Source organism: Strix uralensis, chromosome 4, assembly GCF_047716275.1.
Source record: "Strix uralensis isolate ZFMK-TIS-50842 chromosome 4, bStrUra1, whole genome shotgun sequence".
In the NCBI taxonomy this organism is placed as follows: Eukaryota; Metazoa; Chordata; class Aves; order Strigiformes; family Strigidae; genus Strix; species Strix uralensis.
Genome location: NC_133975.1, coordinates 45,100,077 through 45,125,448, shown reverse-complemented (window position 1 = coordinate 45,125,448; position 25,372 = coordinate 45,100,077). Strand labels below are relative to the sequence as shown.

Sequence of the window (25,372 nt, the reverse complement as noted above, 5' to 3'; positions counted from 1 at the left end):
ACACAAACTGCTCCAGGACCAGCACTAGCTATGTTTTTGCTAATCAGGCTTGTAAAAGAGAGCCAGCAAGTTGGATAACAGTCACAGTAACACAGCATTATGTCACTTCTGGACTGAAGGCAGACAATGCTGAATATGGGAAGAAAAAAAATTTGTTAAACTAGCCAATTACTAGAATAAGGTGGAGATGCCAAAGATTTGACCTTAGTCTCCTAAGTAAAGAGAGCATTCTTGGATGTGACTCTAAGCTGCTTCTCTCTACTACTTCTTCTCACTTCTCTCCACTCCCATCCTTCTTTTTCCTTTTGAAGCCTTATGATTTCTCAAGTAAATTTATTTTTTTAAAAAAGGATAAAATGAATTAATGAGATGAGAAAACAGTTTTCTGGGAGCTCTACCCAGGATGTTTCCTTGGACATGAATAACTACAGTAGTTTTGAAAACAGCATTGCTCTATTTAAGTTGCTGAGCAGGTGGTCTGTTAAACCTTAAAAGTTATGTCTGTTAGTTAACTGTTCTTGTAAATATTTCATTAAGCTTCCCAGCTTACAATAAGCATTGCTTAACACTATTTTATGCAACACAAGCTACACAAATTATTCTACGGGGGTGGGGGTGGGGGGTTGGAGATGAAAAGATGGATGAGAAGTGGATAACCACAATTCGGGGTTTTTTAATATCAAAGGGAAAAAAGATTGTGAATTCTAAGTTAAATGTGCCTGTTCGGGGAAGATACATCTTGTTTCATCTCATCATCTTACAGTCTAGGCAAATAAACATATATCTCTGTTCTCTTTCTTATAATTTTATTAAATTATTTTTTTAAATCTTTCCTTTAAAGAACTACTTTATAAATAGCTTAAGAAAGTAAGACATGTTTTTACACAACACCTTACCATAAAATATTTCTATAACAGATTTTGTCATCACAAAACATTATTAATCTGTGTTGCAAAGCACTAAAGATAAAAGGTCTTAACCATGAGAAGCTTTTATGTGTTTAGATATTAACAGTCACTCCATTTGTATTTCTGTAAAGTCGAGGAATTCAGTCAGGTTGCTCTCCCAGTCAATTAAACAGTACCAGAAGTTGCCTAGTTTCTCTGTCAATTTTGCAAGCCATCATCTGTTTTACTTCCTGGCATTTCTCCCCCTTTGCAAGTGATTTAAATCATCCTAAAATGTAAATAACACAGAGTATATTAATTATATTTTAAACAGCATTTTTATTATTTTTTTTTCTTTTTGTTTATAACATTGAGAAAGGAAATCTTTCCCTAAGAACTTTATTTATCATGGTCTTGGATGTCTGCTATGTTGAGGGGCGGGGGGGGGGGTAAGGATTGCACCACCACAGTTATTTGTTCTTTGGTGACATAAAGAAACTCTCTTATTATTAGCTCAAAAAGCAAAATTGCCTGTCGCAATTCTTACTAGTTTGTCAGCACAGAAGAGTGCAATTTATTGGCCTTGCAGTAACGAAATTTTCTACACTTCAGAAGAATTATTGTAGAGAAGGTAATGCATAAAGTTGTAATTTAGAGATCCAAAAATAGGCTTCAATTCTTATTCAAGACCTGTGATGATCACACAAGGCATTACAGACAACATAATGCTTGAAGCACCATTATGGAACTAGCCAATACAGTATTAAAGCATGGAGAACCTTCCAGCTCTATAATAACTATTTCAAGGGAATGAAAGTGAAACCTGTACAGCTGCAAAGGTCCTACAGAGACCACAGCACTACAGAGTAGAGCAGAAAGGGAACTGGAGTAAGCGTCACACTACTCCCCATTAATACGTAAATAGGAAGCTAGGTCTGAGGCTAAATTATTAAAAGAAAGAGCAAAATTCTCTTTTACCAATCGGCTAAACCAAAGGCATCCACTATAATGTAACGTCATTTCCTGAATGATACTGAAGGTTACTAAATATATAGACATAATACCTGACTCAAAAAGACCGCCAGATGCTAACAGGTAGAGCTGGCACAGCCTCTATAGCAAACAATTGCTAGAATTCCTTCAACCTGATGCAAGCATCTAATTCTTCTGCAGATTAGATCCTGAATTTCAGATCAGGCATCCAGAAAAGGAGAGAAATACACAGTGAAAATACACATCTGCAAATACTCTGACCAGTATCAAACAGGTCCTGTGTGGGTAGAAAAGGATATAAGCTGTATCTCCAGAGTAACATTTAGCTGCCTGACTACAAAAACCACTTCTCCCCTAGTAATCCCTGTCTCATTCACCATGCACAACAAAATGAGGCCAGAACTCTAAAGATAAAAAAAGTCATACAGTTCTGATTTATCCCCAGCACATCAGAATTTTGAGCAACAGTTTCATGGAAAGAGGGGAGTAAGTATGGAAAAAGGTATTACACACAGTTGTAATACATATTCACATACACCCAAGAAACCTGTAATAGCCAAAGTAGGTAACAGTGCCGAGGTATTACCACCTGTGTGATCAAGAACTCAAATCAGTGGGACATTTTGTCTACTCTGCCATCAGACTAGCACCTCTGATTGTGCTCCTGTCTTCAGCTGGGCACACCTGCCTGTCTGTCTCTCTGTCTTCCTTCACCTTCTCAAACCATGCAGGTAGTGTTTGAGCTGATGTTGTTCTTAACTAGCTCCTTCTCATCCCCTTTCTTTAGTATCATCATCTGAATCACATCCTGCCAGATCAATTCTTATTTTTTAGCACATCACCTTTCTAGCCTAGACTCTGAATATCACTTTCCCTTCCTACAGTTTCACTCCTTGGGTTTCAAGCACTCATCTCTCTGGGTTTGTTTGCTTCCCTATTGTTTTCTCCTCTTAGTTTTGCTTTCGCAGAACTCTTCCTTCCAAGCAGCTTTCTCTTTCAGAGCTCCTGGGCAACAGGCAACGTGTCAGTAGGGTTGCTCACACCCTCATCTCCCACAGCCCAAATGACTCATGTTTGTGATTTCAAAGAAATCCTGCTTTGGCCCAGTCATTAAATTTTAGAGAGGCTTTAGCCAATAAAGTCTAAGTCTTCCCAGCACAAGAACAGGTGTTTTCAAGGTCTACTATTTTCCACAAGCAAATAAATCTTCTGAAGGGGAGAAACACACTCCTTGTGCAAGAATCAATCCACTTTCTATCAAGGCCCCCATCCTGAAGCATCACTGTGTGTAAGTTTCCAACAGCATTTGACAAGTTCTCTTTTCCCCCCATCTCAGCTATCTAACCTTGTTAAAACCTTCAAAAATTTCTGCTCCAAAGACTGGCAGACATAACACAGGGAGTTTAAAGCCCAGCAAAAGGCATAAGTAACAATAACCAGTGTCATATATCAAGGAAACCCAATTTTAAATACATGATTAAGGTAAGAGAAGAGTATTCATCACTTACCACATCACATTCTTCAGCTATCATTTCACCTATCTATTGCAGAAGTTCTACCCAAGAAAATTCCTTTCTAGCTTTTTATAGCAATTTTAAATTTCCACATGTTGAAATTTCCATTGCCTTTCTATGGAAAATGCTGTTATCTCCAAATTGTTTTCACTTTGTTGCAATTGTTTCTGTTTGAAAAAAAAAAAAAAAAATCTATCTCCATACCACCAAGAGAAAGAGCCACATCTGCTGTCAAATATACTTTCACAATATTGAGGCATTCACTTTATTTGAATTTTATTTTGAGAAAATACTACCAAAAAAAAAAAAAAAAAAAGAGCTCCCTTGCTCCACGAACTTAGTTCCTTGCTCTGGCAGGCATCTCATTGCCTTTATAGAAGCTTCTTCATAAATTTCTCAGATGCTACTTTAATACAGTAAGATATGGTTTGATATAAAATACCTTCAACTGGGATGCTATTCTATTGATTAGAAACCCCATTCTAATTTCTAGAGTAAATTTATACACAGCCAGTATGGTCATTTGCTCTCATTGCTCTGCATTGTCTTATTCTAAGCAATTCTTTCCTTGTGATTATCCCCATACATTTATGGAATACTCATATACCCTCTAAAATCTCATCTCACCAAAGAAGTCAAGCTCCCAACTAATGACATGATACATGTCAAAAAAGGTTGACAGTATGTTTCATATCTTAAAATCAAAATTGATCTTATTTACAGTTCAGCTATACAAACAGTTATATAAGCACAGCTGAGGCAAAGGGGCCTTTGATCTGTCACACTTCCTTAGTACCAGTCTCTTTGGTAAATTCCTAATACCTTTTTCTAATTTTCTTTTACCATTATGCACAGAACTATCCTTTCCTCCAAAAGCAGTTTAAGAACTTGAATAACACTGACGTCAAAAACCATAATCCTGCAGTTGCCTGGATTAATTTTTTCCCCTTTTTTAAAAAAAGTGTGCACTGTTCTATTAATGCCTAATTAACTAGCCATTCCTTTTTCCAGCAGATCTGCACTCAGATTCCACCTTAATTTCCACACTTCTATGCATTTTCCTGTAGGTGACTGGAATCAGTCAGTATAAAACGTGGTGCACAATCAAGGTTTTAGACAAACCTAGACATTTAATGTCTTCCCATCCCCTCCTGGAAACATATCTGATGAACTTTTTGCTACTTACTTCAACACCCTTTGCAGGGTCTAAGTCAGTTTGACGGTTTCTCTGTGCAGGCTCCTGTCTCCAGCCCTAAGGCATTGAAAAATCTAGTTGTGATGATGAATACAATCATTCTCTCATGAGTGCAAGTGTATCTTAACGACAGCTTTGCAGAACATGCATATGTTTAACCATGGTTTAAAAAGAAGTCATTATAATGGTTACAGCCTTTAGAAGTAGTCTTTCTTCAAGGTGCATAAAGAAATGTTGGTGGCAATTCTGGAATTCCATTACATTAGCTATAACATTGCCACAAGCAATTGCAAGCACTCCCTCAGCTTTTGTCTTGTAACTACTATCATTACCTGGACTCCTCACAGATGTTTAAGTAGTGGTGTAACCTGTTCTGCAGCTTATTGCTAATGACTAGACATTTAACCGAAGAATAATCCCTTTCAAGTTTTAAAATAAAAATCTAACTTGACCAGACTTGGCAGGTCATACCATACATTATGTATTCTGTAGCATAAAGCCAAACAAGGAGGCAGTAAGCATGTGCTCTAAGTAATTCATTTTCATTCCTACATATTATTTAACAAAATATTTTCATCACAAGTTTAGTCTTTAAAACTCACACAGAAAATGAAAATGGATGTATACTGTTAGATTATGCGATAAAAGCTCATCTGCACCCCAAAGGAGCAGAGAGACACAGTGGCAGGAGGGAGAGCGCAAATAATACCCTACCCAGCTCCTCCCAGGCCCATCACAGGGACGATCAGCCCATTAGAGGCCCATTTCTACAAATCCAGAGGACCACAGGGATGCACAATGGCAGGCAGGAACACAAATTAGGGACTTGGAGGAAGGGAGGCCCCATCCAGATCCCTCCCAGGCCCAGCTCAAGAGAGCCTCAGCCCCAGTGTCCAGGTGTGAACCCCATCACGATGAGTCAACATCAGAGCACCTCTTGGACAGGTGTGGGGGGGCCACTGCCTAGGCATGTAGGACACATTATGGGATGCAGGGGAAGTGCATTTGGGGATTGCACAGGACTTACTATGAGATGTTTTGAAGGAACCAAAGGCAGGGACAGGGATGGATTTACATGATTTGGAGAGGAATAAGTGTGAGAAAACAGAGGAATAAGTGGATAAAAAGGGCCAGTTGCATGCAAATAGTTTGCCGTTTGGTTCACTTGCCTGGCTGTGTCCTGTACCTGATCAGTGCAGTCTGTCCTATCTGCTTATTAAATCCTTTCTAACTCTTTTCTGGGTGAGGGACTCTATTCATTATACATGTGAGCACAGGGGTCTGAGTGCAGCAACTGGGGTGGGACTGCCAGCCATCAGAGAGACCGCGGCAAGTGGCCTTAAGTGCCAGCCTGGGGTGGGTCATAGGTACACATGTGTCCACGGTGCAGCAACTGGAGCAGGCATGGGCATGCATTCATATGTGTGCGTATATACCGGGAACACATGTTCAGCCTTGGTGCCGGGTGGACCTGGGTCATGGAGCTGCGGCAGCCTTACCCCTCTCAGGCTGCTGGTTCTGGTCCAATATTTTCCCCTACCACAAGGGAAGAAAAGGCTTTTGAAAAGTTAAACACAGCACATGCTTAAAACAAAATTTCCTTTTCCTGTTCCACATACAGTGATCATCATCTTTTATTCCGTATCTCAATTCTGTCCTTTTTTCCACTATTTTTCCGCTCGGATCATTTCACCCACTTCTCGTATTTCCTCCCCTTCCTTTTCACTTCCAAACTACCCCTACCTCACATTATATGGGCTCATTTTCCTTTAGTTTCCTTAGTCCTTTCTCCATTTTCTATAATCTTACCTTCGTCTTCCTCTTCATTTTTAAAATTTTAAAATTCCTTAAACAGCCTTCAGTAGGGATAAAAACTGCCCCTTACACATTCTGTCACTTCATCTTTCTTCCCACTTGCCAAATTCATTCTTTGTAACATCGTCTTTCACTCTGTCAAAGCAAAACACATGCACTTGAGGCACTCTTCTTCCTTAAATAAAACATGGCTATTTTCAAATGCTTACTGACTGAGCAGGGTTTGTATTAAAGTTTTTTCACAGGACAGAATAAAATCAGACTATTACTACAAATGCAGTTCAAAAGACTCAAAAAATTCAGAAAACAGTTTCTCACAAAGTGCGAGAGACTGCTTATGTAACAAACCCACCAAGGAAATAATCACGATTTAGTTATTTCTTTTCCCCTCCTCCCCTGTGTGCAGCTGCAGAAGACAGACCATGTTCACATACTCCTCTTAACAGAATTTGATTTCTCAGGCTTTGCTCTACCTTAAGTCACCCACCTTGTCAACTTCAGCATATCCATATACGATTGCAAAGTTGAATTCTGCTCTTCACTCTAGCAAGAGTTTATCAAAGAGCTTTTATCTTTTTGAAGTATTTTGTCTCAAATGGACAGTCAATACCTTCCTCTCAGTTCCACAGAAAATTGCATCCCACCAGCTGCGAAGACCAGTATTTGAGAGCCATGTGAAGATGGAATTAGTTTGGCTTTTTTGCAGGTATGACATATTCCATCCAATACCTCATATTGTCTGTTAGGACTTCTGCTAACCTAAGGCACTGACTTTACTGTTCAATTTTAAAAAAGGGACTATACAAACAAGGAAGATGCATCTTAAACATAACTCTACAGGACTGAAAACATCAGCTTTGTAGAAAAGCATCTGTTGTCACAAAAACTCATATCCATCAGCCGACTCTTTAATGACTCTTTACCCACATGTAGAGCTAGCACAGAAAGGATAATTTGATACTTTTATTATGTAGAGGTATTTTCTACACTGCACTGAAATTATTATTACTCCCCAGAAAAACAATTTGGTCACATTAGCTGACCTGTGTTTGCACTTGGCAGAAAGGCTTCAAATAGAAGAGACCACAACACTGTGAGGAGACAGCAGACATCGTTTGAAGGGGGTTGGCACTCAGGAGCCATGCTTTAGGTTTCTCTCCAAAGAAGCAGCACAGACTGTCTGAGCCTGAAGCAGCAGTGAGGTAAAATAGCATATTGTCCACCACGGGCCAGGACAGGAACATGTCTGCATTCATAGATTACATGGCAAGGACTGGTTCCAACAGCCTCATGCCAGTTTCACACACTGGAAATGTTGAAGCACTAGGTCTTCCCTTGGGAACCATATTCATCCCTTTCCTATGAAGGCCCAAGATCAGGAAAGCATGATTAGATTTAGTCCCGTTACACACTATTTTGGTACATGAGACTTCCATTCCACAGTCTACTTCTGAGCAAGGGTTTTTCCTTACTCCAGTTGATGGCATCAACATCCTTGAACAGCAGAGCAATAGAGAGCTCACTGCAACCGCCTGTGCCCTCAGCCAACCCCAATAACCAAACAGCTGGAGTTCACATCACATTCTTCTGCTACACAAATGGGTTCCAGCCGATTATTTTCAGCAATACACCAGAATTAATGCTGCAATCCACATTACTCTCCCAGCCTCTTTTCATCACACTTATCAAACCCTACATTGTCTTACACTGGGCTTGAGCTTCCCCCTAAAATTCTGACCGCATAACACCCCTTGCGCCCTCTTGTCCTGTCAGAGGGCAGCTCCAAAAGTTCACTTCACCAGCTAGAAATCTTATCCTAGTCCTTATTTTATTACTACTTGACCTCATATGAAAATTTTGTCCTTTAGGTATCTATCTAGCTTGGCTCATGTTACATCAATTTTACATCTGAATCAATGTATTAATAATGTTTTTCCTCTTTGAACCTTTCTTCCATGCTAAAGAAGTCCCTTTCTTCCATAACATCATCAGTATTTCAAAAACTCCATCTGGAAAAGACTTCAGAGAAGAATACCTTGAGAGGGAGCTGGGGAAAGAACCCTATCTCCCATGAGACCTGCAATCATCAAGCCATCACAACATAAACTACACTGCAAGGAAGATGGTCGCATGACTGCAAAGGTGGCCTGGCTTTCCCTCTCTGTGCTTATGTTTGGAATCTCTTCTCCTCTCCTTTAGAGATCTGAAGGGCAGAAACTGGAAAACAGGTATTAGTATTGACCTCAAGTTTTCATTCAATGACCCAACATGACCAAAACAATTATGACATGCACAGCAGCTGTCCCCTGCATATCCTCACTGGGAGCCCTAACCAGACGATGCCACAATGATTACATTTCCCCAAGTTTCTGCAGAACCATGGTGACCCTTCCCTTTCCCAGCTTGTCCCCTCTACTGTTGTGTAATGCAACATCAAGTAAAAAAATGTAACACAGCACAAGGGAGCAGTTAAATGTATATACACATCAGAAAGGATAGAGAAACTGTTCCTCTGAGGAAAATGGAAAGCCTCACGGGAAATCAGTCAGTGACCACTATTTTATTTAAGTAACTTAATTTTGCAATGGAGGTAAACAAACAAGAAAGAGTGTTGTTCTGAATCACAAATGAAACAAGCTTCTGGTCTTTAGATTCTCAAACTAACCTACTGAACAGAATAGAAGTACTTAAGGTGTTCAGTGTTCTGAAGTACTTTGCACCCCATATTTTCCACTGTGTCCCACACTGCCCAGTATTTTAATACAGTCAAGTATTACATAACCTTTTTGCAGAAATCATGTTTGGCATCTAATTTTGTCTACCTAAAAGTACATTTGAAGGTACAAATAGTGCGAATTTGGCTTTCAGTTGCTGGTGAGCAATCATAGAAACATTCACAGTACATCCTACCCTCCTTAATGAACCAGAACATTCATGAACCTCCTTATGAACCAAAACCTTCACAAGTTAAGAGAATATTCAAGCTACCATTGATTGCATGCAGCTAACCTACAGTAACACCACTTTTCCTTCCACACTATGCATTACATTATCAGGAAAAGTTTACATAGAACAAAAATGCCCTTTCTTCTTTACCTTAAGATTTCCAGCAACAGCTGAATCTAGCTCCATTTTCTCTGCTCTTCTTTCTTTGCTTTATTGTTTCTTATACAGGGCGGGTAGATGCACATTTACAGAACATTTTTGCAGATTCAGAAAGAGCTACTGCCTCTAACCACCTGCTCAGCACTGCCTATGCAGACAGATGGACACACAGAGCATACAATACAGCCAGCTACCTCACTCCAAAGCGCTAAAAGGTCAGACAAGTCCGTTCACGGTAGCAGCTACTGAGCTAAGGTTTCTTCTTGTGCTGTACCACAGCCCTGTCCCAGGGCAGGCATGCTCACATGTCATAGGGACAGACAGACATAGACGGGTCAATTCTGGAAGACATTCTTGTGAAGAAATCTGGCAACAGACAAGCAAAGTTAATGGGACAAAATCAGGCAGGAACATTATAACTCTTCCTACACACAAGATACAGAAATGCTTTCGACGCCTTGAATGCCACACTCCTTGTGCAAAAACATTCATTTCCTAAGATTATGAGAGCTATAAATATAGTATCATCTTCACTGTAAATTCTGAAACTTTGTTTTTCAATAGTCACCCAGTCTGAAATTAACTTTATACCCTTCCGCAGCTCAGCACTGCCAAAACCTCTCACAGTACAGTAAAAGACCTATCCTGTACACCTGTCCTACAACCAAGAGGATAGCACTGTGGCAAGTACAATTGCCCAAAGCACCTTTAGTGCCTTTGCATCTCAAGAACCATTCCATAGAAGGAACTACATGAAGTTACAAGTAGCACTGAAATACCCTAGAGACCTGTGAAACGACATAGAATAATGCAACACTATCAAACTCCCTACTATTTCTAAATTGTGGTACTCTAATGAGATTTAAGTTTCAGTGTATGCCTGGTTGCCAATGAATTGGGAAAAAAAGGTATTGAACTATGAAGATGGCTACACAAAACAAGGTAAAGTTATTTTACCATTTCATATTGCTTTGACTGTATCATATAGTCTACTTTTTAATAGCTGTTTATTCCTCTTCCCTGAAGAAGCTTATATAAACTGCTGTAATACCACATGACTGCCTGGAATAAAATCTCCTTTTCAGTTACCAATGATTTGGAAAAATACCATCCAGCAGAAGAGATGTCCTTTTTTTGGCCTGTGATCACTCTGTTCACCTTAAAGGAATGCACCTCATTAACCCTGATAATTAACAAGGTTATTCTCATCACATAAAAGGTTTAAGTTCCTCTATTAAGTCATTATTTGAATTTGCACTGCTATTAAGATGATGAGGCTATTCTGGATTTAATTTCACATAACAAGATGTTTCTCTTTAAAGATCCTAATTTTTTTTTTCAAGTCAAGGCATATAATTTCCTTGTCATGTATGCTACATGATAGTGAATCTACTGGGATAGATAATATACATACAGAAACCAAACAAAATTAAAGTTTAAAACCTAGAAGAGGTAAGGCAGGAATGCAAAAAGGCAGCAAAAATAGAAAACAGGCATCTGACAGCCACATGGCTGTAGCAGCAGAAGCCAGCAGTAACTGAAAAAAGGAGAAAAGGACCAAAATTACAAGGAGATATACACAGGTTAGGAAAAGACTACCAGCAGATGTATCCACTTGTAGCTGGACCATTCCAGTAAGACTCCACAGGCTACAGAGAAACTTCCAATTCTCACGCTCTTCACACTGGAAGTGTAGTAGCACACGTGGGGAATTTTGCTCCTAGATCACATGAGGTTTCTCAGGACTGTCTAGCTAATAAAATCTTCTAAATATCTACCAAATGCTTTAATTTTTGCATGTAGGTGTTCCTAGTATATGAACTTGCTTCTTTTACAAGAGAAAAGCCAGTTGTCTAAAGCCAGGCCACTACTCTGAGGATATTAAAAAGTTAATTGCAGCAGTCACATATAGAAATTCCACATCAAATATAAAAACCACGATGACAGTTTAACTCATTATCCATACTGACTTATTAGTGGATGTGAGCTCTAGTTAACAAACACACAGAATAATTATAGTACAGAAAAAAGTCACATTTACTTAGAGATTTAATTATATAGGTTTCATTGGCAGCATACCTGACACCAGAGCATTCGAGCGCCTTGAACGTAAATATCTAGATATGTCAAATTAACACCCCAGGTTTTGCAAAGAAGTTTCTTTTGCACAAATTTCAGTCACTATAACAATAATTTAAGAAATCCCTTAAATTTTGGGACAGACGAGAACTTTCTGTCATGACATAAGGACTACCACAGCTCTGACTGGGTCAAACACTGAACCAAAGCAAGTTCACAGAGTTAAGGTCAGCTGTCAGTCCCATATGGGAGTTTCAAGCATTTCTAGTTTGGCCCATCCACGCACCTTAAAAGGGTGTCATTCCTTTAGTGTGCATTTTCCAGAAAACCTCATTTTTTGTATTTTAAAGCACCCATTGCTAAATCTTGTCACAAGTGCTTAGCAGTGTGAGAAAAACATTAAACTCTTCCCATGAAGAGTGTCAAGAGTGCTGTGAAATATTCAGAATAAACCCACTATGCAAGTCTAATCAGCACAACAAGTCCCTTGGGAATTATCAATTTGCAAATCTCTCAAACACCTAAAAAGGGTAAGAAAGTTGTTAAGAATATAGCAGGGTACTCATGAATGAGCCATACACTGAATTTTCTTTTTAAAGTCTAAAGCAAGTAAACATTCTTCAGCAGAATGAAGACAGAAGTATGCACAAGAGATTAATCGAGGAGGTAATGGAGGGCAACATTTAATCATCGGGACAGTTTAATGTAAGTTTGGATGAGACTTTTGGTCAGGAATATTAGACACTAGTAGAGTTTTTAGTATTATTAGGAAGCATCATCATTGTGTCTCCAAACACGCCCTTATATATGGTTTGAACATTGGGAAACGCACCTGAATGCTTACAGGTTATCCAGCACTCCCTTTGTTAGTTAATACATTCCAGTTTTCCTTTTCAAATTGAAACCAATGCCCTGTGGACAGCAAACCAGTAAGTTTCATCGCCATTAGTTTCCTTCCTCACTCTAACACAAGATGCATACAACACACATCTTCTCACTCCCCACGCCCAGCAGAGTCAGGGACAGAACCCCAAACAGAAGGGTTTGTTTTTCAACATGAAGTTCAAAGAGCTTAAAAATTACTTTTTGTTTTCCTTTTCTTTTTTAAACAAACATTGAAAATAACCAGAGTAGCTTTGGCATTGCTTTAATCAGTTTAAACTTGAAGACAGGAACTCTAATTAAAATCTGGAACTCTAGCTGTAAGAAACAGCTAATTAGTTCCCAACTTTTTAATGAAGTATGTGGCAGCGTCCATATTAGCTGTTCAGTGTCAGAAAGGAAATGTTCTGCAAGGGAAACTCATTCTCTCAGGCAGCAGATCAGTTTGTATATTTACTTCAACCACGCCATTGTCACAGGGATTTAAGAAAACACACTATAGTAACTATCAGATTTGCAGATCTCCATACACAGTAAAATAACTGAACTTCACAGAATTTCAAACAGAGGAGAAATACAAGGCAGTTCATTACCTTTCTATTAGGCAATGAAGACAGTTTAAATTGTGCTGAAGTATAATGTTGTTTTTCCCTCCTTTCAATTCGCTCCCGACCACAACTCGCAAACACTTGAAAGAAGATGGGGAAGTGAGAGAAGGCATTTCACGTTTGTGCTTCCCAGAAGTCTGGGCAAAATACATGGGATAGGGGAAAAGTGAAGAGAACTGCCAGATAAAGAGGAACCTCGGCTGGTCACAGCAAGACATGCTGACGGCAGTGGAAGCCTGAACACCTTCGTTCACACTTCCACAGCAGTGTCTCATTTGATAAGCGCTGGTACTGCTGTCCCCCTTCCCACACACAGAGCATCAAGTAAATAAATAAATAAACAAATCAATGGCGCTGAAAAATTGACTACAAAGGACACCTTCGCCCACATTCCCCTGGCAGGTTTTTCTAACCCGGGGTTCCTCTTGTCACCAAGTCGCCTCATGCCACACTGACTCAGAACACCCTTAACACGAAAGCGTCATTCACCCCGGCGTCAAGCTGAGGAGGACGTGGAACTGCCCCTCCCGGGGCGGGCGGGGGCTGGGGGAGGTTGGGGGGGGGCAGCGCGCTGTCCCAGCGGCCGTGCCCGCGGCGGCCCCCGCGCCCCGGCGGCTGCTCCCCCCCGGGGGCCCGGGTCCGACTTGGGGCGAGGGGGCGGGAGAGCAAGAGAAACTCCCTTTGATTATTTCTCCCAGCAGATGCGATTATTTCCCTCCCCAGGCTGGGGGCTGAGGGACCAGGGCAGCCGGGGCCGCTGCTCCGTATCGGCGACTGTCAAAGTGCCGGCTCCAGCGAACGATGCAACTAGGCGGCGAGCCAGCGGCAACCCTCGCCCTCTGCCCGCCCGCACCCGCCACCGGCCGAGAGGAACGGAACAGCAGCAGGAACCCTGAGGCGCTTCTCCCCCAAAAAACAAAATTACACAAAAAAAAAACACCACAAAAAAACCAAACAAAAAACAACAAAAAAAAACCCAAAAAAACACGAAAAAACACCCAAACAGACAAAAAAGAAAGAAAAAAAAAAAAAAAACACACACACACACCCCCCAAAGGGGGAAAAAAAAAAAAGAAAAAAAAAGGAGCAGCAACCGGGACCGGGCAGGCGCCCGGCCGCCACCACCGCCCCCCCGCCCGCCGGGCCGAGCCGCCCCCGCCCACTCACCGGCGGCGGCGGGCCGAGGTGCCTCAGGGAGCCGGCTGCCGGGGCGGCGGGGCAGGCTGCCCGCCGGGCTGCGCCCTCCGCCCCATCCCGCCGCCCGAGCAGCCGCCCGCCCGCCGGCGCGGCACTGCCGCCCCGCCCCCATGATGTCATCCCGCGGAGCCGCCCCGCCCCGCCCCGCCGCTCCCGCGCGGCCGGGGCCGGGGCCGGGGTCTCCGTCGGGGGTGGCGGCAGAGCAACCCCCCAGCCCCGCCGTGCCGGGGAGGGGCGGCTGACCGCGGCGGCCGTCCGCATGGAAACAGCAACGGGGGAAACCCTGTGGTCTGAGCGGTTCAGGCCGGAGGATTCGCCCCCCTCCCCTCCCTCCCCTCCCCCGGTTTCTGCTTTTCCCGTGAAATACCCTTTAAAATCAATTTGTTGGGAGTGTAGGAATCCTGCGTGGAATCCCTGGGCGGGGAGAGGCAGAGGGCTTATTTGCAGGTTTATTTCTCTTTGCATTAAACAACGGAGTGGTCGCCTGGATTCTCCTTTTCCCCTCAGAAGGCTGTGCAGAAATGTCATCTCTCAGCCATTAGTTCAACACGGAGAAAAATTGGGGGGGGACGGGAGGGGGCACACGGCACGGCAACATGCAGCTCCGTTGCTTAGACTCCGGTTTGTGTAATTATTTGCACATCATGTTCGGAAAAATGTCTAAATTTGAATGGCTTAGACAGCTTAACTAACATCCTGAGGCACCGTGCTCAGGTAGTGGTCCAGAGTGGGAAAGCCAAAATACAATAAAATGAAAAATCTACCTTAAACTGAATTTCCAGGAGCATGACAACACGTCTGCTGTTACATATATTGATAAAGGCTTCATCACCAGAATAAACCATTCCAGGCTTACTTAAATTATGCCTCTATGGTCTTAAAAAACAGAAGGAGTAGGAAGAGTACGTGCAGACTTTTTTATTGTCTTTTTTTTTTTTTTTAATTGTGCTCAATTGACAGGTCTAGAAATTAAAGAAAACATCAGTCTGAGCTGCAGTGTGGAAAGAGCAGTAGTACAAGCCTCGGGCTTTCTCAGAGAAGTCCACTGAAAAGATGGAGAACTGTCCAGTTCTGTTGCCATAAGGGCAAGTGTCTAAACAAGCATCACCTACATCATGATGAAAACATTAAGTGGGTACCTGTGTATTATGGAGCTCACTTAAATAGATTAAACAATTATTTCTCATATTTTTCTGCGTTCTGGGATCTGATCCGAAAATCAAAACGTGAGAGCTTTTCTAAAGTTATATCTGCTTGTTATATATTTCTTCTCATTTGCTGATCAATAGTAAAAAGGAAATAAAGCTGTTCAAAATTCTCCTCTTACCTTCTGGCACTAGTTAAAAATTCTTTTAATTCCCAGCTATATGCAGGTACATTTTCACTCATGCTTGCAATTTTTATCTTACCTTACTTATCTTTTTGTCTTATTGGAGATTTTACCTAATCAGGTTTGTAAAAGCAATTTTTATACCCTGAAAATAAAATTGAAAGTAGAGCTACATCGGCCTCAATTATTGCTGCTCTGCTTCACCATTTTAATACACTTGTATGGTTACTCACCGCATCAAAATATATCCCTTTCTCCCTTCCAAAGAAAGTGTTTGGGTGTTAAAATGTTTCCTGTTAATCTGCAGAAAGGTTTTCAAAAACTGGATCAGTAAGAGCATACATGCAGGAATGAGGACTCCCTATCAAAAAAGCCTTCCTCCCTTCTGGGATCCTGAAGCCCTAGGCAGAGGCAGTAGTATGAAACTTTTGCTCGTTGCTTTGGATAAATGGACTGACTAATCAACTGAGGTCTAGTAAAGGCTACTGATCTTATGAATCCAGCACTGTTTCGTTTCAATAAGACACTTCAATGGTTTCATCAAGTGGAACACCAAATTTAAAAGACAAAAATATCTCAAACTCACACAGAAGACTAAGTGAATAATGAAGCAGCTACCAGCATAAAACAAGGGACAAGGTGACATTTGAGCAGTAATACTTAACTGGAAAAAAGATGTATACTAGACAGAAGATGTATACTAGGCAATTAATTCAGAGAAGTTGATATAAAAAGATGAGCTCCGTTTGCCATCGCAGAGCAATTTCCTCACAGTGAATTTCTCAGCAGAACAGAGCATCAGTCTGCCAGTGGAAAAGGCGCATTGTAAGTGCTTCTACTGTATCAGTTAACACTGGTGCAAATACTGGTTTAGAGAGAGCCGCATCTTTCTCTAGCAAGCTTTTTTAGATTCCTTCATAACTTGAGCACATTAACAACTCTGTAACTACAGCTGCTCTGATTCCATATGACTAAGACAACCGAGAACCACACACCAGAGCAATTTATTATGACCAAACAGGTGTCTGAGTTCATTGATTATCATACCTGGACTTTTTTCTTTGGACATGAATGGTCTTTTTGGAAGCCAGTGTATTTGGATTTTCAAAGAGATTAAAACTGAAGAAGAGTTTGTGCTGAAAAAGGTTCTGAACAGCAGTTTTATGGGTTCAGAACCATAACATTTCAATACAGGACTAAACTCTTCTGAGTTAATCCTTCCAAGTATCAAAAATTAATACTGTATTTACAAACCTTTCATAAACCTGTGTGTTATAGAGCAACAAACTTGTATAGCTACGTGTCACAAAATCTTACGCCAAGTTCTAGGTTTAAAAAAGAAAAAACCACATTTAACATGGAGGATATGGCAAGCAAAAGAGATGGAAGAAAGAAGCATATTGTATACATTATTCAAGACAAAACATACGATTAGAAAGGGGATTAAGGTAGGAAATGTTATGAGTACTTAATAGTTTTTGCAATAACATTCAAATTGACTCAAGAATATGACATTAACTGTCTCAAAGCTATTAATAAATTTGAGTCAGGTTCTGCAGGCTTGATCCGTGAAATGAAAGACAGCAACAATACCACTCTTCTATTAAAAAGTAAGAAACTTCATGGTATGAGCTTTTGCCACGCTCTCAGGATGTGGTTACACTGCCAGTTCAAGCCTAGGCAAGATGTTCCCACCAAAAGGAGTGACTCTTCCTTTCTTTCAGGTATTCCCAATCCTCCCAGTATCAACATTAATGAATACATAACTGATGTGGTGAGCAAGATCAGTTTACTTACCAGGCTGCCAAGAAATCTGGAAGTTTTAGAAAATTATATATAACCCCTTCTCCAGCTGTCACCAGTCACTAGTGCTTGCACAAGAGTAGCAAGAGCTCAGCATATGGATCTGGGGGAGAGAAAATGGAGGGAAAGCCTCCAGCAGAAATGTGGTGACACTAACTCAAGCCAGCTATGAAACACATGAGAGTGGAAGCCGTTACCCCACAGGCAAAAATTTACGATGCTCTTGAATGTGATGATTTCCTTTTTTTCTTGTTTCAGTAAGTTGAAAATAGCTGTCCTGGTAACTAAGTTGACTTGAGTAGAACAGCTCAAAACAGCAAGGACTAAGCTAGTGCTTCCTCAGAGCTGATCATAGCCTGGTAGTTAGGCTAAGAAGATGAGAAGTGCAGCTTTTAATCCCTTCAGGCAGAAGAAGGAATTGAAGTCTAACATTTAGACTGTACAAGCGTGTTAGCCACAGAGATAACAAACAAAAAGAGAGGAAAAAGTCTTTCTGCAGTTTAGTGAGTCTCCAACAATTTTGCAACTCTTTCAACTTCATCATTTGCATCACTTTTCCATTTGTGCTTTTAGAAAAATAAAGTCTCGTTTCCATTGTAATGACTTTTGCATTGATGATTTTCTTCAAAAGATGCCTCATTTGTTCATGTATAAGTCATCATTGAACTCTGAATAAAAGCTAACCATGGTGAAACAATGCTGGAAGTACATATCCCCAAGACCAAACAAAAGGTGTTTGTTAGAATAAAGAAAAAAACCCAAACCTAGAAGCCAGCCACTTACTCCAGCTTTACTGAAGTACTTCCCTAGCCTGCTGTCTGCCTTGCTGCTAGATCTTTAAAGCATGAGTTCATATGTATTCGGAAGAAGGAGGTAAGAGAGAAGACCGAAAGGTAAAGCTATTTCACACCACAAAGAATGACTTTAGAGATATAATAGATGAAGGCAGAAGTTGCTTTCCTTGTTCTTCTTCCCCCTCTGAGTAAAAATCTCTTACCAAATTAAAACAGGCTTTGTGTCATGTTTCCTGCTATACATTCAGCAACAGAAAAGCATACTGCCCGTTGCCTAAACTAACCAAGCTGACAGAGAATGTCCAATTACCTGGATGAAAATGTTAAGGTGTAACTCTTGTTTCTCACTTTGACCTTGAATACTCATCATTAATGAGCCAGTTTTACTTTGACAAATTATGCAAGTGATGTCTTCATGTATGTGACCACCACCATAGCACTATGCCTGTGAATGATTGATGGGTTTCTTCACAATGTTCCTTGAAATAGAGATCTATATATGAAGTGCTTTTAATACGAAGTATTAATTTACCATCCTTTTCATAAGTAAACCTTCTATATTTTATACATAGCTATACACTTTTGCCATTTCATCCCAACATTAGCTCCTTCCTTCTTTTTCCTTCATCTTAAAACAACATAAAACAGCGCTTACGTTGATGTATAGAATACTGATACAGTGAGCTGTTAATAACGTTTGGTTTTATTAACTTTGTATAACCCAGGCATTTGTTTTTTCTCATTCTACAAATGTCTGCTGAGAGCCTAAGGGCCAAAATGCAAAAACATTGGTTTGTTGTAAAATAAAGCACTTCAGACTGAGGACTAGAGGGTATGTGGCTGCAAGGAAATATTTGTCGCGTGCCGCAATGCAAGGTCTGTTCTGAAGAGGAGTGAGTCACCTTTGTTGTGCTAATACCAAATCTGTACCATATGTAGTTCTATAGGTGAAGGTATTAGCCTGATGAAGTAGCCATATTAACAATTTGAAGAGCATTTCAATAAAAAAATACATAGGTACAGCATGAGGATTAATGTACTACCGGAACAGAGCACACAAATCCACATATGTAAGGTTTTTCTAACAGGAAAACTGTCTCGGTAATTTAGAATCATGGGTGGGAAATACAACCTCTCCTGCTAGCCATCCTCCTCTTTTATCCTTGTAATATCATGCCTACAAGTGCTGCACTTCACGTTACCTCTCATACAATTTTAATTCAGACCTACATATCTTCATGTTCTACACATGACGTGAAGATGTTACACTGGCTCCCCAGTAACAAGTGTTCTGAATAGCTATTACTCACATTTAAGAGTACATGATACCTCCTCATACCCCAGACAGTTCCTGCTGCCAGTTTGCTCTCTGGTCTCATAACAGAATTCACATTACAAATATTACACTAAGTGTTTTCTTCTCTGAAATTTTTATAATGGTGTTTTGGTAGCCAATATGCTCACTCAAACTAACCAGTTCTATAAAAACAACCAACATTAATACAAAAAGACATTAAAAAAAGGCTGTCTACCACCAAAAACAAGTAATAAAATAAAAATAAGAGATTGGGCAAAACAATGCTATGAGATAAAAATATTTTCATTTAGAGACTGTTTTGGTACTTGCATTATTTTCCAGTTTGTGAATTTTTACTTTGTGATACCTACAGTTCCTAACGAGTATTTCCTTCTCAAAGAAAATCCTAATTCAAACTTGGAATAAAAATTAACAGATTTTAAAGAACTGAAAAAAAAATAGTTATCATGACAATCCAGAATGAATGTCCTGCTCCTGAGTACCACTTACGATCTAATAAATAATTTAGTTATTACCAAACCTGCTAGTATTTTCATATCTTGGTTTCTTGATAAGGTATCAAGTACGCTGTACTGATTTATGCCAATAGGTGTGTTTGTCCTATACCAAATGTTTAGCAGCTTATAGGTAAGAGTTAAACTGTGATTCAGAAAAGTGGCTCAAATGAACACAGTGTATTGAAGTGTATTGTCTATTCAACAATACATTATAACACATTATTTTTTGTATATGTAGAGAGGTTAATTATCAAGATTTCTGGTCACATAAGATCAACGTAAATCTGTGATCTACAGCTTCACCAGTTGCAAACTGAACTTCTGTACAGACAGCAATACAGGATTTAGAGGCAACAGAACAGACATGGACATACTCATAAACAGAGTTTCAATAGTAATATTATAACTAAACTATGCACACGTTTTGATTCTCTCTGAATAAAGAATTGCTGTGTTTCCAAAAACAGGGCCAATGGATCTATCCAAGAAGCATTCTGGATCCACAATATTGCCCTTGTCATGGTGTTCCCCTCTTCTCAAATGGCACTATGTATCCAAAGGGAAAAAAAATCTGTTAGAACTTCATTGAGATTGTAATACTGCATGTTTTTCCTTGAGCCTGAAACTTCTGTCCCTGCAACAGGAACGCTAATTCATCTGTAAAGATAAGGAAGTCCACATTCATCTTGGCATCTTATTTTAACCTGCTGTGTTCTGCCCCCCAAGCACAGCATGTACAATACCTATCAAGTTTGTCTCTCAGTTTATTAAACAGCAATTCAATGCGCAGAGTCATGGCATGCTCCAGTTATTCCTTGTGCTTCTCTTAAGTGGTGGTTCAGGTACTGGTGATAATCTGAACCATTCCATGCAATCCAAACATTGCTTATGTCACAAATAAAGTTCTTTATCTCCTATTGTCTGTTATTCTGAGCTGTTTCCAAGCTTTATATGTTGTTCCCCTAAGTATCAAAAATGTGGCCTGTTTTACATATTCTCCAGCTGCTTAACTGTAGCCTACCACAGCAGCTATATTGGTTTCATTCTTATATTAAAGCAGAGCAAGCATTTTCAGTCACTATAAAAAATGCATTTTACAACCACCTCTTATTCAAAAATTCATCAACAGTGGCTTTTTTTTTTTCTTGAAACAATAAATTAATGGCTCTACAGGAACCTTCATAGCTCTTTATAGGCTGACATTATGCTGGAGATGCTAAACGCTTGCATGCCCAAATTGCATCTGCAAATGCTACATCTACCTTGTTCTCTCAAGCGCTTACGTTACCAGGATTAACTCTCTATTCAGATACTTCAGTTTCCCATTCATTCAGATGTGGAAGAGCAATTCCACTTCATAAGTCTGGCCACTGAATTTTATTTGAGTTGAAATTACTGTCCTGTGTACAGACAGGCTACGCACCTCTGGTGTAGTTCACTTCATTGGTTTCTAGTTTTCACACTTGTACTTGAGCTGAAGATGCATAAATATTCCATGAAGTGGATATTTTAACTATATTGTCAGTGGGCTTTTCTTATTTAAACTGTTGAATGCTGCTACTGCATTGAGAGTTTGTGATGTTTTTCTTTCTGGGTATTCTCTCCTGGCTTGAATACTATTAGATCTATATAAATCGATTTGTCTCTTGTACTGCTTTTCATTATGATAATTAACTTGGAATTGCTGGATTCTCATTAGATTTCTTTTCCTTAATTAAAAGGGGACTTTTTGTCAACAGAAACCCCTTCAGTCTTTATGTGTCTTGCTGATGACATAACTTACGTAACATGTTCCTTTATGCCTTGTTCTCACTTCATTTTAAGAAAGGGTAATAATTGAAGCTTAATAACTGTCACCCAGAATTCGTATATCTGACTTGCTCACATCTCAAAAATTGAGAGATATAACAGGAATCACTTTTTGTTCCACATTACTGCAACCATTTAAATACAATTATGAAGATACTGCATTAACCAGTGATGGCTCTGAATACACAACTGTTAACAGAAATTAAGCTTGAGGTAGTTTATAGTTCTGGGAGTATATGTGTCAGCATGCATCTGCACATGCGTACAAAGTGCATTGGCTCTTTTCCAAGCACAGCAAACTGATTAAAAATAATTGAGGTTCAATGCTTAATTAAAAGTGTATGGTGTCCATCTTTACCTGCTGGTGAAAATTTAGTCAAGCCTGAAAACACAATACTATGTAAAAAGGAACTCCCTGCTGAAGTTTGCAGGATACAAAAAAGAAAGGAAGGGTCAGTCAGTAGCTCATTTAAATATGCTCAGATGTGTATCTTCATTTAGGTCTATCTGTAGTTAGCATTAATGTCTAAAGATCAGTTTTCCTCCCACCCTTGACGTGACAAGACTCATCCACTGTTTAGGCAGTGGGAGACAATAATTTGCAAAACACAACAAAACCTATAAAAAAATCTATAATAACAATTTATCTGAAGAGTCAACCTGACACACAGTCGTTGCTTTGATTGCAGTAGTACCACTCACACAAGTAAATCTAGGAAACTGCATATGCTCATGGTAAAGAACAAACGCTATAATCTTGCCCTATAAATCAAAGCAAAAGCCCTAAGTGAGTCAAGCTGGTTATTAAGACAGATGAAATGCATTTTTATTTTTCACAGAATGAACAAACAGAGGAGTTATTTCACAAAGCCCAAATATGGCATCTGTGGCTTCAGATACCCACAGACAGACATTCATATATCATGCTTTGCTCATAGGGATAAGCACTGCTAAAATACATTACCTAGTTAAACACAGGCTGGCTTTTCAACCAATTTTGCTGTAGTTTAGGTGTCACTTCTGACACTCCTAATGTCTCCATAGTTTCTATTGTCATGACCTGTGAGTTTTCAGGATTAAGTTAAGTAACTGTTGCCATTGGAATTAGTTAGCACAGTTCCTTGATCCTTTGCATCCTTCCTTCTCCCCATAGTCCTGAAAACCAAACAAAAGCCTGGAGGATGTTTGTACCCAGGAGAAACCTTTGTTTCACAAAGTCCCAAAAAAATCTAGCATGTTATTAAGATTCAGGTAAGTGATCTGAAGGAAAAAAAAAAAGTTCCCTTCCTGGTTTCAGATTTAATTTTATGCACACACATCTCTTGTAGGTAATGTAAATATCATATAATGAGAATCCAGGTTTTAGAAAAAAGCCATCTGAGTGTTCTGTCTCACCTACAATTAGCCACTACAAATTCATATTATTTCAATACACAATGACAGTCCAATCAAAGAGTAAGTCAAAACTCTTAGGAAAAATGCTAACCAGTAGTATCCAGCTATGGATATCATACAACTCAGAACAAACACACAAAAAAACCCCAAACTTTTTTCAGTAGAACAGATCACTTCTCACACCATTTTCTCTTTAGAAGTCCACATGTAAAACAGAAGACCTCATTAGCAGAGAGAAGTTATTCAATGACAGATGGTGTACCTGCAGTGGTGAAAGTCATGAGGGTTTGAGGGGTAAGCAAAAGTTTGTGGGTGGAAAGGATGAACAGACCCATTTTGTGGGCTGAGTATTGTGTTTTACTCTTTCAAAAGTGCTTCTGGTCTCTGTAGATCAAAGATTGAGAGACTGTCATGGTTATGGACACAGGAGGCAGTGCTCAAAGAGGATGAGATTAAGATTATGTGGGCATCATCTCCAGTTCTTCAGTTTCTTGGTCTACAAAATCTGAATTTTATTGAAGACCACTGGGAGGATGTTTAATACTTGATACTTGAATTCAGTTACATTCAAGTTTTTGAAAGTTAGAGCAACTATCCTCAAATAGACATTTCAGTGTCCAATTCTGTAGAATTACTAAGGCATTTTTACTGTGATTGTGGTAATATTGTTGGTATTTTTGGGAATATAATTTCAGTTTAATAATTCATGCAGAGAACACAGAAATTACCCTCACTGTTTACAATGTCTGTTTTCCTCTTTATTCCAATATTAGAAGTTACTAAAGGATGTGTGTTACTGCTTTTGGGGAAACATTTTCTCCGACCTTTCCCTTCTTCCCCAAATAAAATCTTGTTGGAATACACTGAGATCTTTTAATTTATTTACTCATCATGGAAAGGTTCTTTAGTGGGGGACCTGCTCCAGAATCCCAGTCCCAAAGGGTTGTTGAGGTTAATGACGTGGCAGGTATTGTGCACAGCAGGTGGCAGAATGGGTGATGTAACAGCAAAGCTATTTCTCATTTTGCAGGCTTGCAGAAAAGAACCCTAACTTTTCAATTTTCTAGAAATTGGGGCTCATACAGAAAGATGTGGTTTTTAATGGGATCCAAAGTTGTACTCAATTTTAAGTTTCATAGGGTTTTTTTTAATGCACTAATGATACTTCAAAAAGTCATTAAAAGATACATTTTAGGAAGTAACAGCAATCAGAGTAAACTCAAAAGATGCAGATACATAATTTATGCTAGCTTCTTGGAACTAGAATTTTTTGTGATTCGAGCTGATTCAAAATGAACTAGTATTCATGTGTTTCAATTAAAAGAACTATCACTGTAGCCAAACTTTTCCATAAGTATTTTCTTTTCTTTTTTCTTTTTTTTTTAAATGTGACAGTATGTAGGATCCAGTTCATCCATCATGGTCCTAGGTTGCTCAGTACAAGGCTAAAACTTGAAAAAAACTTCTGCATAAGGAGTTTACAGTCACTGCAGTTATGTGTTCATGATTTCAGTGGGGACTGTTTACATATTACTCTTGAACATGCAAAACCAAGCCTATGTCTAACAGAACATTAATTTAAAAGACATGCCAAGCCATCACCCATGCGTGTAGGGAGAATTTCCAATCCTCCTTCCTGCAAATGTATTACTGATGAACAGATATTTGGTTGCTCTCTGCCACTAAGTTACTTCCATGTAGGTAATGCAGATCATCCTTACCAAGGAGACATAAGTATCTTATCTGATTAGGAAATCAAATTTAATAATAGTTGTTGAAGCATGTACCCTGATGACTTCTCTTGATTCAAAATCCAGTAGAATTTGCTTGTGTCCATTACCCCATCTACTTCCTATACACACTACTAATATGCCATATCAGTTTCACCTGTAATATGTACAGCACGTTCAATGTCACATACAAACATTACTGAGCCTTCTCCATTTCTCTCACTTCTCAATATGCGTTTGTCTCACACAGAAGTAACAACAGCATTCACTATCTCAGTTTTAAAGAGCCACATGGCTACCAGCTTTGTCCACCATGCAAGTCTGCAGTAGACTTCTTGACAATACTACACTTTCTGTCTGATGGTGCCCTACACAAAGCAAAGCTCCATCTTGGAGAATTAAAAAGGAATTACTGAAATTA

At 39.6% G+C, this 25,372-nt stretch overlaps 1 protein-coding gene across 2 annotated transcripts in view; it reads right to left on the bottom strand.

Moving 5' to 3' along the window:
- MARCHF1 (membrane associated ring-CH-type finger 1) overlaps positions 1-14,587 on the bottom strand; it is a 250,495-nt gene extending 235,908 nt beyond the window's left edge. For both annotated transcript variants that reach the window (XM_074866556.1, XM_074866554.1), the window contains exon 1: positions 14,246-14,587. The gene's annotated coding sequence lies outside the window, so the exon portion shown is untranslated. The remainder of the gene's footprint in view (positions 1-14,245) is intronic.
- Between the last annotated feature and the right edge of the window lie 10,785 nt (positions 14,588-25,372).